The following is a 15,616-nucleotide window of genomic DNA, read 5'->3' as shown; positions in this document are numbered from 1 at the left end:
GAATCCAGAACAATATTGCAGATGTATGGTGCCTACAGAAGGTTGAGCTCATTTATTCTGCATACATATTTAATGTGTAAAATTATTTTTAAGTCTTAAAACCACGTCTTGGAAATGCTGTGAACTGCAAAGCTAGGCGGACCCGATGTATTCCTAAATAGAAAGAAGAAAGAAAGAAATGCACCAAGAGTAAAAATTCCTGGTTACTCACGATTCTTTTCCCCTCTCCACCTTGATCCAGCTTTCATTCTGCCTGAGACACCCACAGGAGAAGTTATTTCTGCCATTAAGACCAGCAGCATCAGTAACAGCACAGCCATGCCAGGTAAAAATAACCTCTGTGGAGAGTCCTGTCACAGACGAACCTGAAGGCTTTTCCTGGGAGTAGAAAACCCTGGAGCCAATCCTGTCATTTTATTCAGCAGAAATGCAAAAAGGCTATTTTTCCCATAAATTTTAAAAAAGCAGGTATGTTCTCATCAGGATTTCCATTTGAATTATACAGGGAATGTTAACAAAAATTAGAAGGGATGTAAAACCTTCCTCTATACATAAGCAAAACGTCAGGAAAGATGAGCTGACAATTTTCTCTGGTCTTTTCTGCAGCTACCAGTTCCTAACCTGCACCTGCCAACTCTCACTTGTTCCAAATGTTTGTCAACAATTTTCATAACACAGTAACAGGAAAAAGCTGAGATTTCAGCATTTTCCCACCTACCCATCCTGTACCACAGATTACAGTACTTGACGAATCTGAATATTTAATTTTGACACTGCAAACACACCTCATTTCAAACAGAGGTAGTTGTTAAGGAAAGGAAAAAAAAACCCTGCTTGTTCTCAAAGCTCTGGGTAATGTCTTGGAGAAGGGATTTGATGTATATATAAATATCTGCTGCTAAGACATGACAAAAATACCTCTGAAAAGGGGGAGTGGTAAACAATTATCTTTCCTCCTTAGCTCTTACTATGTAAATTATATATTCAAAGACTAATGTGAAAAGACAATCTGCCAAAAATATCCCAAACCCATGAAACAGGCAAATGTAATGTACATGGCACATGTACATCGCACACTCATCAGCATTGCATCGTAAACACTTGTTTCTTTCTAAATACATGTTGGTATATTCCATCTCTCCTGTTTCCGGCAGAAGGATTCTTACCAACTCGTGAGCTGAGCAGACATTTTGGCAAATTAGACTTCTCTGTTTTACAATTAAGTCTATTTCCCATAGGCAAATTGCAATGTTGTCGTGATTATTTTGGAACTACACTGTACCCATGTGACATGCTCCCTTTTGCTTTGGGACAAAATTTATTTTTCTAATAATAAAATGAATGTTATGCTTCTAAGAGCATTAGAGAACAATAATATACATACATTTATTTTAACAAGCATATAAATCTATTTTAGGATACTGCTAAACACATAATAATATTCTACAACCTGACCTAATTCTACGGTTAAATAGTTCACACAGCTGCCAAAACATATTTCTAAAACACATACCTGAGAATGTGCTGTTTACTGTTAGTCCCCTATACTGCAGCAGAAGAGGGGGAAAAATGTCTACAGCAGCCAAGCAGGTAACATAAATAGGTGAAACAGGCTGAGTGGGAGACACGGGGGAGAGGTGGGGATTTTGGCTCTGTGCAGAGAAAGCCTTGTGAAAAGTGGCTGCTGTCACTCAACCCCAGCTTAATGTCACCTTGTGAACTGCAGATTCTGGCTTGCCAGATATTTTAAGTTCCTAATAGAAGCTAGAAATTCAGATTATTAAGAGGAAACAAAATTGACACAACCCTAAAATTCTTAACTAGTCATATAAGGCAGAACATTCTGAATCTGGTTCTAAGTTAAATTTTCTAGACTCTGATTTAAGACATATTCCTTGAATGCCTATGACATATCAGATATATTATTAATAGAAAATATCCATAAAATAAGCTCATAGTTTAAAGAGATAGACATTTAAACAGATAATTTTTCATGTGATATGATAAATGCAGTGAAAATGCACATGCGATTTCTATGGAATCAGAGAGAAGAAAATGTCTGACTTTCTGGAGGCATTAAAGAAGGCTTTTTATTTTTTTCTCATTCCTACTATCAGCCGTAAAATCTAGCCATACTAGGAAACTCCCCATTCTCCAAAAGAACATGAACTTTCCAGACTGTCAGGTCTTCTTACACTTTATCCTTCTCCTTGAAATACCTTTTACCCATCTCAACTTTGTATAATCCTATTAATGCTTAATAGCTTTAACAGAAGTTTATCTTCTCAGACTTTCTCAGGCATAATTATCCATTTTTTCTCATGACTTACTCACCTGGAAGTAGAGATCTCAGCAATTATTTTGGAGTTTAAGTGTGTGTGTGTGTGTGTGTGTGTGTGTGTGTATACCTCTGTTTTCAACAGGAGGTATATAGCTCACTGGAGTCCTGACTGTATCATATTCTCTTTATATCCCTAAATTCAGTAATGATTGCTGTAAATAAAGGAAAATCATCAAAAGTTTGTTGAACTGATAGTATATTTTTCCCACCTTATGGGTATTAATTTGAGTTGGTCAGTTTTTTAAATTAAATTACAATATGACTCTTTAAAAGAGCCAGGATAACTTCTGCTCTGAATGTGTATTTATTTACATGCTATCATTTTCTTTCCTTGGTCATTAGTATTACAAGATGTTCCAAATAAATAGGAAACCCTACTTACATATATCCCCTTTCAGTTAAAATCAATTTCAACCATCCAATAAAAGCAGCACCTTAGTCTCCTATAATCCACAGTACACCAGTGAAAGCTCAAAGCTCACATAGTCTATTAACTTTTAGGTGATAAGAACTGGGAGATCATCAAGATGGAATAATTATAAATATGGGGTGTGTATTCATTTATATGCTCTCATTTGCTTTCCTCAGCTGTTAATATTATAAGATGTTATAATAAATAGGAAATTCTAGTTACATTCCAAGACCAGCTTTCAAATCTGCAAACTTTCTAACATAAAGACACTGAAGATTATCAGCAGATGGGTTTAGTCTGTTCTAAAATTACAAATTGGTACAAAGCCAGTTATTTGGCTGAATTTAGTCACATCCTAAATCCCACATGTCTATAACTATTTCAACTTAAAATATTAAACAGGCAAAGTGCAGTTCTGCACGTTCTCTTCTTTCCTGCTCCAAGCTCTCCTTCTACTTGGCTGTGCAAACAATCTAGTGTTAGTCAATGGAGGTGAGCAATCTCATTCTTCCTAAATGAAACTGATCAGTACCACCATATCAACGAACCTAATAAATAGATCCCATCTCACGGAAATTAATGGGAGCAGTCAAAAGCCGCCTGCAATTCACTCATTCAACATATGTTTTCTGAGCACCCAACATGTGTCAGGCAGGAGGCTAATTAGTGAGGAGTTGCAAACAATTGATGTGATTGTTGTCCTCATGGAGCTGATATTCTTTTAAGTGGAAATAGACACCATATCCACCAAAATCCCACCTTCAGATACATATTTTTAAATTGCATCTGCAATGAAGTGAAAGGGAAGGTTTCATAAAGAGATTATAGCAAGGGGACTTAAAGGCTCTTTGAGGAAGTAATGTGTAAGCAGAGATAGGATGAATAAGCACATACAAGGCAAAAGTGGAAAATGAAGAAAATAGGCTCAGCTGGACGGAAATCTTATGCAAAATTTTCTCAGGTGTAAAAGAGCTTGGCGCACGTTAGGATGGAAGAATAGCTACAGAGATAGGTAGAGACATTTTTGGTTTGGGCCTTTTGTTTTGAAAGCTTTGTTAAGGATTCTGAACTTTATTCTAGGGTTTTAAGAAGGAATAGATCTTTGCATTAAAAGATTACACTCCTTCCTTTCAATAGAGAGAAAAAGATGGAGAGTGTCAAAATGGAAATGGGAAAACCAATTAGGAGAGCATATCAGTATTTGTGTGAAAAATTTATACTAGCAGTATAGAAATAAAGAAAAATAAATAGAAATGAGTATATTAGAAACATATTCTGGTTGCAGAATCAACAAGATTGGCTAATAAATTGTACATAGAGGGTGAGGCATAAGGGATTCCAAGGTTGCTGTTAGGTTTCTGGGATGGACATTTTGGGGTGGAACTAGCTAAGCAGATTTGTGAATCAGGGTTGACCAGTAGTCTTTTGAGCTGAAAGCCCTTTTCTTTGTTAAATAACTTTTCAAACTGTCACTATCATTTCCAACCAGGTAGGGAAGGAATACAGAAAGTTGAATGAGAAGGAGAAAAATAATACCAATATAAAAAATAAGACCTTAAATCCAGTGAGAATGGGCATATCTCTCCACAACATAAAGGTCTTAATTCTCATATAAGGAAGATTTAAATTAAATAAAGCATAATGGTTATACTGTGGTAAATGGATTTGGAAGGGTAAGAGTTGTAACTGGAAAACCACTTAAAGGTTATTGCAGCAGTCCAGGCAAGAGAGGACAATGGCCTAGGGCTCTGGCAATAGAGATGGACAGATGGATAGATTGGAAAGAAATAAAATTGATAAGACTTGATGCTCCTCTGGTTGAGAAACATGAATTCATGATTGTCAGTTATAGACAGTATCACCCAACCATGTGTAATACTGGTGGTTAATTCTTGAACTATAAACCAACAATAACATTAGTGATATCTCCATACCATCTTTTATAGGAGAATGCACTTGTCTAGAGGATGATATCCCAGCTATAGCTGCAGATGCTATTAAAAGATACATTTGATGCCTACGGCACTTTGCTAATTGCTTGTATAATTACCTCCCCTAATCCTTAAACCAGTTTTGTGGAAATAGACTGACTGTTCATACTTTTTCAGTTAAAAAATACTCAACAAATAAACAAACAAAACCCCCTGAAGTTTGAGAGGCTGAAATACTTTTCCAGCATCAAATATCTAGATTAGAACACAGCAGAGCTTCTGGGGTGGTCTTAAAATATTTCCAAAAATTCTTTAATATTCCTTCCTTCAAGAAGAGGACATGAATACCCAGTCCTGAGTATAGACAGAAAAGCTATTGAAAGTAAAGTGAAAGTGATGGCGTGACTCTGAGACTAGGTTGTGAAAGACACTGGCATTTCCTTTTCTCACTCTCTCTCTCCTTTTGATCATTCACTCTGGGGAAGCCAGCTGTCATACTGTGAGGAAACTCAGACGGCTTATGGAGAGGCTCACATAACAAGAAACTAAGGTTATTAGTCCAATAGTCAGCAAGCAACTGAGGTCTGCCAACACCCATGCCAGTGACTATAGGCTCTGGCCAACAGCTTGACTGCAAATTCATGAGGCCCTGTGCCAGAATCACCAGCTAAGCTGTTCCAGATTCCTGACTCTCAGAAACTATATGAGGTAATAGATGTTTGTTGTTTTAAGTCGCTGAACTTTGAGGGTAATTTTTACACATCAATAGATAACTACTGTAGCCTGGGTCAGAACATCCTCTCATTTCTTTTCCTCACAACTACTTCCAAAACCATGATAAAGCATGATTTTGATTCTCACATCAGCTGGTTGGTAAAGGCCATGGCTGCAGTCATAATTCCAATTAATCACATCACTATTTAATCTCCTTTACATGAGCCGGGGTCAGGTGAAAATATATTAATTCGAGGGACATCATCTTGCAGAACTCTATTCTAATCAATGCCACAAATTTCTTTTGTTTGATTTATTTGACTGGCAAAGTGCTTTTGAACATTTGCATTTGCATATGTTTAGGTCAGGCATATAGTCCCCAGTTCATACGGTCCCTGAGAGTCCTTAATTTTTCACTCCAGTTAGATGGCCTTGCACATTTAGGTTATGGGTCTTGTTTCAGGATGTATTTTATAAACAGATTATCATAAAAATGTCATCACTGCCTTCCATAAAATGCTCTATTTCTTTTAAAAATAAATTTTCCCCCAGATTTACTAAGATATAATTGACATATAACATTGTATAAGTTTAATGTATACAACATATTGATTTGATACATTTATATATTGCAAAATGATTACTGTTGAATTGGCTAACACCTTCAACAAGTCACGTAATTACCCTTTCTTTCTTTTGGTGAGAGCATGTAAGATTTATTTTCTTAGCAACTTTCAAGTATGTATATAATATAGTATTAGTAACTATAATCACTTTGTTGTACATTAGATCCCCAGAACTTATTTATCTTATAACTGGGCATTTGTACTCTGACCAATATCTCCCCTTTCCCCCTGCTCCCCCAACCTCTGGTAACCACCAGGCCAGTCTCTGTTTCTAAGAGTTTGATAAAATGCCTTACTTCTAAGGAATATCTACCCATGAGGCCCCTAGAACAGCAACTAACACATTGTAGACCCTCAATAAACATCTCACATAAGTAATTCATTGGTATGATATTCACTTAAGAAAAACATCAACATCGTAGAACAAAAACTGTGAGTGGCAGTGTCCTGTGTTTTTATCATTTTTACTTTCTCCAGGAAGCCCTAAAGCCATCCCTGGTCCCTGCTTTTTAAAGAGACACCAGTGAATTTCTTTTTATGACTTATGAAAGAGGACTCCTCACTTCTTAAAAGTATTCTGCCTATTGTTTGTTTTTTGGTATCACGTTACAGTAATCAATAGTATCATGGGACATTCAAGATAGATGAGAACCTAAAGCTCAAACACAATTACTTTTATATCGCCTGGCTTGGATTCAGCATATTAGATCTATAAGGATATATGTGGGCTGAAAATAATTTTGCAAAAATGATTTTATTGTGCCCCTAAAGCCATGATCGATGAAAAATCTTCAGCCATTGTAGCATTTCACTCATTCCACCAGTAATTAGAACAGCTATTTATACATAGTTGCAATAATGACTTAATTGGATGAATAAATTAACAAGCAAAGAAAAGGACCGTTTTATGCAAATAACATTAACACCAACTTTTAACTGAGCACATAGGTATACAAAATAGGCTACTAGCAGGCATGAAATTCTTTTAGTAACTATTGGAGCACAACTGATAAATACATATATAGATAGGTGGGTAGCTAGTTGGATGGAGAGAGACACTGTTTTGGGTACCAAACAGGTATTAGACATCATCATGTTCATAAACTCACAGTTGATCAGACACCAAGCAAATTTAGAAAAAGAAGTAAAAACATAAATAAGTCATATTCTAAAGAATTAAACATTTAATGCTAAAGGAGTTTGGAAAATGGATTATGTATCAAGGAAATGTGTGGGAGAAGTTTGGACTTAAGCAGGGCTAAAATTAAATGTTGATGAAGGACAAATGATGATGAGGGTTAGGACATTCAACACAGGAGTAAAAAGGTAAGAGAAGAGACCTGGATATACATTTGTAAGTCTATATCAAGAGGGCCTTCTGGGGCTGGAGCAGACCGAATTTGTAGGAAAGCCATAGTAAAAGGCAGGTTAGTGTCACATAACCCACAAAGCTGATTGAGGAGTAGGAATTTCAGTCTGAGAAAAAGGAGGAAATCTAATAAGTTCTGAGAAGGCAGTGTGAGGAAGAGGCCCACCGCTATCATGAACAGAAAGGTAGAGGCTCAGCAAATGGATAGTTCCTTAATGTTTAATTAGACAAACAAGATGATCCCTTTGTCATGTGTTTTAATCAGCAGCTCTTCCACACAGGAATCACCTGACCGGAGTATCACAGGTTTCCCTTCACTGAGTGTCACAAGTTCCACCCTCTAAAGGGTGACAAGTCATTATTTCAAGTGGATTGTAAGGTTGTGTATATATAAAAGAAGAACTACAGTTTGAACAGGATAGGAAATTAAAGTGTCAATTGCTTAGCTTGTGGCTGGTGAGCTCCACTCCAATAACTCCTTGGTGTCCTCGTTAGAGGCAGAATTTTCGTTAAAGTGAAACGTGTTTGGCCAGATCAAGAGAGTGGAATAGAAGGAAGTGGAGCTCACCTGTTCCCACAAACAACCAAAATACATCTACACGTGGAACAACTCTCACAGAATACCTGTTGAACGCTGCTGGCAAAGGAGCTCATAGAAACAACGTTGTGGGAAGGATGGACAGGTGACCAGGTGGGACAGAAAAAACAAAGGACAGGGATTTGGGTTGGGACCTGCACCCTAGGGAGGGGGTCGTGAAAGCCGGGGGTTCCCTTACCCTGTGAGGCCCCTTCACTGGCAGGGAGATCAGCCAGGACAGAGGGGGCTCGGAGGAGAGTGCAATAGCCGGTTTGCGGTGGGTGGAACATAGAGACCTGCATAGGGAGTACTGGCAATCTTGCTGCAGTCCCCAGCCTGAGATGCATGTCGGCTGGTGTGGGCAGGGGCTGGGCACTGAGGCTCGGGCTTCGGAGGACAGGTCTGGGGAGGGGACTGGCTGTGCAGAGACAGGCTGGAGTGTGGTCCAGGTGGCAACGGGGGTATGCAAAGGAAGGAGTCGGGGTCCACCACTGAGGCACCATTGTTAACCTTCATGCTTCAGATGAGAGGTGGAGCCTGCCAGAGCAACCTCACCCTCCATGTGTTCACAGTGAGCACAGCTCCACCTCAACGAGTTCTGGGAGGGTGCAAGCACCAATGGGTTGGTCACATGCAGAGGTGGGGCTGAAATCTGAGCAGATGCCCAGGGGCCGTATGACTTGGAAGCAGGGCTAAAATCTGAGTGTCCCAGCAGTTGTGTGGATCTATACCTCTAGGCAGCTTTGCAAATTCAGTGCCTGTGGGACATGTGAGCAGATTACTGATGCTCCCATGGGTGGGGCGGGTTTGGCAATAGCAGCTGCAGGCTTTGTGGGTGCACACGTAGATGTTGGGCCAGGGTCAGTTCTGACTTAGTAGCTCCCATGGCAGGTCCAGGTGTGTGACTACAGTTGTCGCAGAGCCTGACCTCAGCAGTTTTGCACCAAAGGATCTGCACTAGTGGTTTTGTGAGCACAGCACCTGAGGGTCACCTGGGCTGATTGCCTGTATTCCCAAGGTTGAGGTGGGGCTGAGGGCAATGCCAAAAACAGTGTACTTGGTTAACTTGCACAATGGGTGACAGGTGACCCCACAGAGTACACTTCCCAGTGGACAGTTCCTGTGGAAGAATACTCAGTGGCTCTTCTCCTAATGGGAGCACTCCAGTCCCACCTACCTCACACTGAAGTTCAGAAACAGATCTGGGGACACCTACTTCAACAACTAAGGAGCAGACCCTGCCCCAAATAGGACTGTGTCAACCAGAGAGCAAAGAGGAGGCCCTGCTCAACATCCAGTGCAGGCTTTGGTCACCATAACAACAATCACACCCCTATCAAGGGGATAAGGGCTAACACACACTGAGGAAAGACGTGGCAGGCAACCATACTAAAAACAGCCCTCACACAAAAAATATTAGACCTACAGAGGCTACACAGGGATACTCCCACATGAAAACATCCCTTCAAGATCACAGTACATAACCGTTTCTCCTAAACACATAGAGTCAGAGAAATATAAGTAAAATGTAGAAGCAGAGGAAACACTCCCAATTAAAAGATGAAGAGAATTCCCCTGAAAGAACAAACAATGAAACAGCCATCTCTAACCAACCAGATTCTGAGTTTAAAACGGGGGTGATGAAAATACTGAAGGAATTAAGACAGGCTATCAATAGAAATGTAGATTACTGTAAAAAGGAACTAGAAACTATAAAGAGGAGCCAATTAAAATTAGAAAACTCATTTTCTGGGACAAAAGCTGAGCTCAAGGCAATAAATAGCAAACTGGATAATGCAGAAGAATGAATAAGTGATCTAGAATATAGAATAATGGAAGTCATCCAAACAGAATAGCAGACAGAAAATGGAAACAAAAATGAAAGCAACATACAAGACCTATGGGATAATATAAAGTGTGCCAATCTGTGCATAGGAGGTATCCCAGAAGGAGAAGAAAGAGAAAAGGGGGTTGAAAATGTATTTGAAGAAATTATGGTTGAAAACTTCCCAACCTAAAGAAGGAATCAGTTATTCAGGTACAGGGAGCACAGAGGATCCCAAACAAGATGAACCCAAAGAGACATACATCAAGACATATTAAAATTAAAATGGCAAAAGTTAAAGATAAAGAGAGCATTCTAAAGGTAGCAAGAGAAAAATAAAGAGTTAATTACAAGGGAACCCCCATAGGCTATCAGCTGATTCCTCTATAGAAATGTTGTAGGCCAGAAGAGAGTGGCAAGTTATATTCAAAGTCCTGAAAGGGAAAAGCCTGCAACCTAGGATACTCTACACAGCAAGATTATCATTTAGAATATAAGTAGACATAAAGAATTACTCAGACAAGCATAAACTAAAAGAATACAGGAATATTAAAACTATCCTAAAAGAAACATCAAAAGGTCTTCTCTAAATAGAAAAGAAGCAAGAATCTATAAGAAAGAGAAAGTAACAACTGGAAAGTAAATCACTTTAAGAGGATAAACATGAAGATGTAAAGAAGGACATCAAAAATCACAAAACGTGGGGGAAGAGCATAAGGAAGGGTAGATTTTTATTTACAATGTGTTTGACCCTATATGACTAGCAGTCTAAAGCAAATATATATAGTATTGGGTTAACATACTTGAAAAACTGGGAAACCACAAATCAAAATATACAACAGATTCACAGAAAACAAAAATAAGAAAACACAAGTATAAGACAAAAGAAAACCATCAAACCACTAAAGGAAAAACAAAAAGAAAGGAACAAGGAAGAAATGCAAAGTCAACAGGAAAACAAGATTTAAAATGGCAATAAATACACATCTACCAATCATTATATTAAATGTCAATGAACTAAATGCTCCAATCGATAGACATATAGTGGCAGATTGGATAAAAAAAACAAAAGCCTACAAGAGACCCACTTTAGGGCAAAGGACACACATAGATTGAAAGTGAGGGGATGGAAAAAGAAATTTCATGCAAACCAAAATGACAAGAAAGTGGGGGTAGCAATATTCATATCAGACAAAATAGACTTTGAAACAAAGGCCATAAAGAAAGATAAAAAAGGGCATATATTATGACAAAAGGATCAATACAAGAAGAGGATTTTACACTCATTATCATATATGCACCCAGTATAGGAGCACCCAAATACATAAAACAAATAGTAACAGACATAAAGGGAGAATTGACAGGAATACAATAATAGTAGGAGACTTTAACACCCCACTCACATTAATGGACAGATCTTCCAGACAGAAAATCAATAAAGCAACAGAGATCCTAAATGATACAATAGAACAGTTAGACTTATTTGATATTTTCAGGATATTACATCCCCCCAAAAAACAGAATACACATTCTTTTCAAGTGCCCATGGAATACTCTCTAGGATTGACCACATACTAGGACACAAAACAAGCCTCAACAAATTTAAGAGGATAGAAATTATTTCAAGCATCTTTTCTGACCACAATGGCATGAAATTGGAAATCAACCACAGAAAGAGAAATGAGGGGAAAAAAAATGATTACATGGAGACTAAACAACATGATACTAAAAACCCAATGGGTCAATAATGAAATCAAAGAGGAAATTTAAAAATACTTTGAGACAAATGACAATGAAGACACAATCAAATAAAGTCTATGGGATGCAGCAGTTATTAGAGAGAAGTTCATTGCAATACAGGCCTTCCTCAAAAAACAAGAAAAATCTCAAAAAACAACCTAACCTTAAAAGAATTAGAAAAAGAAGAACAAACAAAACCTAAGGTCAGCGGAAGGAAATAATAAAGATCAGAGAGGAATAAATAAAATAGAGATTACAAAAACAGTAGAAAAAAATCAATAAAACCAAGAGCTGATTCTTTGAAAGGGTAAACAAAACTGACAAACCTCTGGCCTGGCTTACCAAGAAGAAAAGAGAGAGGACCCAAATAAATAATATAAGAAATGAAAGAGGAGAAATAACAAGCGATACCACAGAAATACAATAAAAACAATAATAATAACAAAATACTATGAACAATTATATACTAACAAATTGGACAACCTAGAAGAAATGAATACATTTCTAGAAACATACAGCCCACCAAAACTGAATCAAGAAGAAATAGATAATTTGAACAGACCAATCACTGGAAGTGAAATAGAATCTGTAATTAAAACAACTCCATGCAAACAAAAGTCCAGGACAAGATGGTTTCACTGGGGAATTCTACCAAACACACAAAGAAGAACTTATACCAATCCTTCTCAAACTCTTCCAAAAGACTGAAGAGGAAGAATACTCCCAAAGTCATTCTATGGAGCCACTGTCAAGCTGATACTAAAACCAGTCAAAGACACTACCGAAAAAGAAAATTTCAGGCCAATATCTTTGATGAATATAGATGCAAAAATTTTCCACAAAATATTATCAAACCGAGTTCAACAACACACAAAAAAGATCATACACTACAATCAAGTTGGATACATCCCAGGGTCACAAGGTGTTCAACATAAGCAAATCAATCAATGTGATACACCACATAAACAAAAGAAAGACAAAAACCACACAATTATCTCAGATGCAGAAAAAGCATTTTATAAAATTCAACAACCATTCATGATAAAAACTCTTACTAACTGGGTATAGAAAGTACATATCTCCACATAATAAAAGCTATGACAAACCCACAGCTAGTATAATACTCAACGCTGGAAAAGCTGAAAGCCTTCCCACTAAAATCTGGAATAAAACAAGGATGCCCACTCTCACCACTTCTATTCAACATAGTATTGATGGTCCTAGCTACAGCAATCAGACATAAAATGAAATAAAATGTATTCAAATTGGAAGAGAAGTGGTAAAGTGGTCATTATATGCCAATGACACGATAATATAGAAAACCCTAGAGATTCCACACAGAAACTACTAGAACTGATAAACAAATTCAGCAAGGCAACAGGATATAAGATTAACATACAGAAACCTATTGCATTTCTTTACGCTAAAAATGAAATAGAAAAGGAATGTAAAAAGACAATACCCTATAAATTGCACCCTCCAAAATAAAATACTTAGGAATAAACCTGGCCAAGGAGGTGAAAGATTTATATGCTGAGAACTATCAAACATTAATAAAGGAAATTGGAGATGGTGCAAAGAAATGGAAAGATATTCAATGCTCTTAGATTGGAAGAATTAATATGGTTAAAATGGCGACACTACCCAAAGCAATCTGCAGATTTAATGCGATCCCTATCAAATTACCCATGACATTTTTCACAGAGCTAGAACAAATAATCCTAAAATTTATATGGAACCATAAAAGACCCAGAATTTCCAAAGCAATCCTGAGGAAAAAGAATATGGCTGAAGGCATGATGCTTCCAAACTTCAGACAACACTACAAAGCTACAATAATCTAAAAAGTGTGGTTTTGGCACAATAACAGATATTTGGATCCAGGGAACAGAACACAGAGCCAAGAAATAAACCTATACACCTATGGTCAATTAATCTTCGACAAAGGAGGCAAGAATATACAATGGAGAAAAGACAGTCTCTTTAGCAAGTGATGCTGGGAAAGTTGGACAGCCATATGTAAACCAATAAATTTAGAACACACCCTCACACTGTACACACAAATAAACTCAAAATGGCTTAAGGACTTAAATATAACACATGACACTATAAAACTCCTAGAAGAGAACATAGGCAAAACATTCTCTGACATAAATTGTACAAGTGTTTTCTTAGGTCAGTCTCCCAAGGCAATAGAAATAAAAGTAAAAATAAACAAATGGGACCTAATCAAACTTATAAGCTTTTGCACAGCAAAGGAAACCATAAAAAAAAGACAACTTACGGACTGGGAGAAAATATTTGCAAATGATGAAACTGACAAGGGCTTAATTTCTGAAATATACAAACAGCTCATACAATTCAATATCTAAAAAACAAAAAATCCAATGAAAAAACGGGCAGAAGACCTAAACAGTCATTTATCCAAAGAAGACATACAGATGTCCAATAGGCACATGAAAAGATGCTCAACATCACTAATTGTTAGAGAAATGCAAATAAAACTACAATGAGGTACCACCTCATACTGATCAGAATGGCCATCATTAAGAAGTCTACAAATAACAAACGCTGATGAGGGCATGGAGAAAAGGGAACCTTCCTGTACTGTTGGTGGGAATGTAAATTGGTGAAGCCACTATGGAAAACAGTAAGGAGGTTTCTTAAAAAAATAAAAATAGAGTTGCCATATGATACAGCAATCCCACTCCTGGGCATATATCCGGAGAAAACTCTAATTCGAAAAGATACATGCACCCCAATGTTCACAGCAGCACTATTCACAGTAGCAAAGACATGGAAACAACCTAAATGTCCATCGACAGAGGAATGGATAAAGAAGATGTGGTACATATATACAATGGAATATTACTCAGCCACAAAAGAAGAATGAAATAATGTCATTTGCAGCAACATGGATGGACCTAGAGATTATCATATGAAGTGAATGAAGTAAGTCAGAAAGAGAAAGACAAACACCATATGATATCACTTATATGAGGAATCTAAAATATGACACAAATGAACTTCTTTATGAAACAGAAACAGACACAGGAAAGAAACTTATGGTTACCAAAGGAGAAAGTGGGTGGGGAAGGATAAATAAGGAGTTTGGGATTAGCAGATACAAACTACTATATATAAAATAGATAAACAACAGGCCCTACTGTATAGCACGGGGGAGCGATATTCAACATCTTGTAATCAACCGTAATAGAAAAGAGTATGAAAAAGAATATGTATATATATGTATAACTGAATCACTTTCCCTATACCAGAAACTACTAAAACATTGTAAATCAACTATAAACAAATAAAAGGCTTATTCTGAATTCTAAGTCTGTGTTCTAATTTACTCCAAAGTGTAAAGCTATGAGAGGGTTTGGGCCAGTTAATCAGGGATTGATGATAGGGAACTGATGCTCATCTTGTCACTTTCCTGGAAAATGCATCTGAAAAGGAGACTGCTGGTCCCTGTTGTATGGGGGGCTCATAACCCACAGGCATACCATAGTCAAAGATGCCTGGAATTTGGGTTTGAATATCACTGATTAAAATTTTTCTTAATCAGAGTAATTTTCATAAAGACTAACTTTTTGAAGAGTAGCCTTAGGACATTGGCCTTAATATTTTTCCATAATGAAATAATACTGAGGACCAAGACTATCCATAAGATATACAGTGCTTCCAGTATTTTCAGTTCTTACCCATGAAATATACAACTAGCCTTCTAATAAACCATTAAAAACATGACAGCACTGACAGAAAAATGAAGTCTTCTGCTAGAACTCAAATATAAATACGATGTTAAAAACAATGCACTAGGAGGACCTTCAAGGTGGCAGAGGAGTACAACATGGAGATCACCTTCCTCCCCACAAATACATCAGAAATACATCTACATGTGGAACAACTCCTACAGAACACCTACTGAATGCTGGCAGAAGACCTCAGACTTCCCAAAAGGCAAGAAACTCCCCATGTACCTGAGTAGGGCAAAAGAGAAAAGAATAAACAGAGACAAAAGAATAGGGACGGGACCTGCACCTTTGGGACGGAGCTGTGAAGGAGGAAAAGTTTC

This window comes from Tursiops truncatus, chromosome 4, assembly GCF_011762595.2.
Source record: "Tursiops truncatus isolate mTurTru1 chromosome 4, mTurTru1.mat.Y, whole genome shotgun sequence".
In the NCBI taxonomy this organism is placed as follows: domain Eukaryota; kingdom Metazoa; phylum Chordata; class Mammalia; order Artiodactyla; family Delphinidae; genus Tursiops; species Tursiops truncatus.
The sequence above is the reverse complement of the archived record's forward strand: the minus strand, read 5'-3'. Positions refer to the sequence as shown.